Source organism: Brassica oleracea, chromosome C2, assembly GCF_000695525.1.
Source record: "Brassica oleracea var. oleracea cultivar TO1000 chromosome C2, BOL, whole genome shotgun sequence".
Classification (NCBI taxonomy): Eukaryota; Viridiplantae; Streptophyta; class Magnoliopsida; order Brassicales; family Brassicaceae; genus Brassica; species Brassica oleracea.
This window is the reverse complement of record NC_027749.1, coordinates 20,290,243-20,293,584: the sequence shown is the minus strand read 5'-3', so window position 1 is coordinate 20,293,584 and position 3,342 is coordinate 20,290,243.

Here is a 3,342-nt window from a genome sequence, read left to right as displayed (position 1 = left end):
ATATCAAAGGCAAAGGCACAGTCTCATTCACTGATATGAATGGAGATTCAAGAAAGATGACCGATGTTTACTTTATTTCGGAGTTAAAGAGTAACATCATCATTTTGGGACAAGCAAGGGAGGCTGGTTGTGACATAAGACTTAGCGGGGAGCTACTAACAATGCATTATCAGACCGGGAAGCTATTGTTTACAGCTAAAAGATCGAAAATAGACTATACAAGGTGCGTATGGGCATAAAAGGAGGAACTTGTCTTTACTCGAAGGCAGAGGGCGAATCAAGTAGATGGCATGAGAGATTGGGGCATATAAAGACAGAGACCATACAAAACATGATGCAGAAAGAACTCGTTGAAGGTATACCTAAAGGTTTCGTGGAGAAGAAATTGTGTGGTTCCTGCCTACTTGGGAAACAAGCAAGACAAGCTTTCCCAAAATCTACCTCATACCGAGCCACAAAGCCGCTGGAGTTGCTTCATGGGGATCTTTGCGGTCCCACATCACTGATGACACAAGATGGTAACCGATACATATTTGTTGTTATTGATGATCACACAAGCTATATGTCGTCGATGTTACTAAAGGAGAAAAGTGAGGCTTTCAGCAAATTCAAGAAGTTGAGAATCACAATTGAGAAAGAAATAGGTGAGAAAATACAAACCTTCATAACAGACAGAGGGGGAGAGTTTGTAATCCACGAGTTTGACGGTTACTGCGAAGGTGCAGGGATAAGGAGACATCTTACTGCGCTTTACACGCCCCAGTAGAATGGCGTGGTCGAGCGAAGGAATCGAACTTTGATGGAGATGGCAAGAAGTATCCTAAAGCACATGTCAATGCCTAACTATCTTTGGGGAGAAGCCATAAGACACGCTACTTACCTCATTAATCGAGTAGCTACAAGAGCCTTAAGTGATAAGACCCCATATGAGATGTTACGAAGCAAAAGACCGAATATAAGCCATCTACGAGTCGTTGGCTGTGTAGGATATGCGAAGATAGAGGGAGTACACTTGAGGAATCTTGACGATCGGTCTCGAATGTTGGTGCATCTTGGTATGGAACCTGGATCAAAAGCGTATCGTCTCTATGATCCAAACACACGAAGAATCATTGTGAGTCGAGGCGTCGTCTTTGATGAAGAGAAAATTTGGAACTGGAGTAAAGAAGGGGCAGAAAAGGAGAACGGCGGGAGTTTTGTTGTTGCAGGCAGTGTTTTTGCTGATTATGATGAAGCAAGCTTGGCTCCTAAGGCGATCACGAGTGTAGAAGAAGCAGAGGAAGCCTCTGAAACGATAAACTCTGTTTCAAAACAGAGTACAAGTGAAGCAGTGTGTAATGAAGATCAGTCACAATGTCTTAGAAGTTCAGAGAGACAAACTCGCCCACCAGCTTACCTTGAAGATTATATCCTATTGGCAGAGGAACTTGGAGAAGAAGTCCTGCTCTACCTAAACAACGAACCGAGGAATTTTGAAGAAGCAAAGGGTTCTAAAGAGTGGAGAAGAGCCTGTGAAGATGAGATAGAATCTATCGAGAAAAATAGAACGTGGGATCTCGTTGATCTTCCGTTTGGCGAAAAACCAATAGGTTTAAAGTGGGTGTTCAAGCTAAAACTCAACGCCGACGGAAGCATCAACAAGTTCAAAGCAAGACTAGTTGCAAAAGGTTATGTGCAGCAATATGGAGTTGATTTTGAAGAAGTCTTTGCCCCAGTTGCACGGCTTGGACGATAAGGTTGCTTATTAGCTTGGCTGCAACTAATGGATGGGAAATACATCACCTCGACGTTAAAGCCCCTTTCTTACACGGAGAACTGAAGGAGATTGTATACGTTAGTCAACCAGAGGGTTTTGAGAAGAAAGGTTGTTAGAAGAAGGTGTACAAACTCAACAAAGCATTGTAGAGTCTGAGACAAGCACCAAGAGCTTGGAATAAAAAGCTTAACCAGATTCTTATGTAGCTTGAGTTCAAAAAGTGTACGAAAGAACCATCTATCTATCGAAAGAACATAAAGGCGAGCTTTTTGTTGTAGCAGTTAATGTCGATGACTTGTTTGTGACGGAAACTAGCAAGAAGCTTATTGACGAGTTCAAGAAGGGCATGGCTCGAAATTTTGATATGAGTGATCTCGGGAGATTGACCTATTATCTTGGAATGGAAGTAGCTCAATATGATCAAGGGATTACACTCAATTAGAGTCGATATGCTAAGAAGATACTTGAGAATGCAGGAATGGCAAAGTGTAACCCGGTTCAAGCTCCTATGGAGCTCGACCTTGTCTTGTCGAAGGTAGAGGAAGAGAGAGAGATAGATGCGACAGACTAAGAAGGAGTATCTGATGCTTAAGGTACTTACTACACACGAGGCCCGACCTATCTTTCGCAGTAGGAGTGTTGAGTCGTAACATGCATAGTCCAAGGGAGTCTCACGGTGTTGCGTTGAAGCAATGTCTATGATATCTTCAAGGTAGCGCAAGCTATGGTCTGGTCTTTGAGAGATGTACGAAGATACCCAGATTGCTTGGGTATAGCGACAACAGCTACAACGTTGATCCTGACGATGGAAGAAGCACAACCGGACACATCTTTTTATCTAGGAAAGGGTCCTATAACATGGTGCTCGCAGAAGCAAGACACTGTTGCACTATCAAGTTGTGAAGCCGAGTTTATGGCCGGTACAGAAGCTGCAAGACAGGCGTTCTGGTTGAGGGATTTACTAAGCGAAGTCACGGGTCGAGTGTTGGGGTCAAAATCGGTCACGACGGAATCAATGTCTGAAAGTCCGTAAAAATCGGACTTGAACGTTTTTACGAAAAATAAATCTTAGAAAAAGATTTATTTTTACGAAGAATCTTGCGGAGAAAAACTCGAACAAGGTTGCCTGATATATTGCATATTTGAATTGTTTTAAGTCCCCATTCCACACATAATAATCATATAGATTAGGAATTTATCATCTTTAGAATCCATATTGCATTCATATGTCTTAATCAGGTAGTGGAGTGTCCTATGGAGTAATTGGAAGTGTTTAGAAGCATTATGGCTCAAGAAGAAACGGAAAATGATGTTAGTTCGAGTTCAAGCGAGCACAACTCGGGTTGAGCCAACGCGGGTTCTCTTACCCGCGTCAAGGCGTCGAGAAGAACAGAATGAAGAACTCCAACGCGGCTTGGATGATGCGGGGTCGAGTACCCGCTCGCACGAGCTAGAAGAATCATCGAAAATCCAGCGCGGGGAGGATGACGCGGGTTGGTGTCAATCGTCTCAACCCGCATCACGAAGAGAAGGAACCGAGGAGCCACGCGGGACGGAGCCACGCGGGATCGACTACCCGCGCGCAT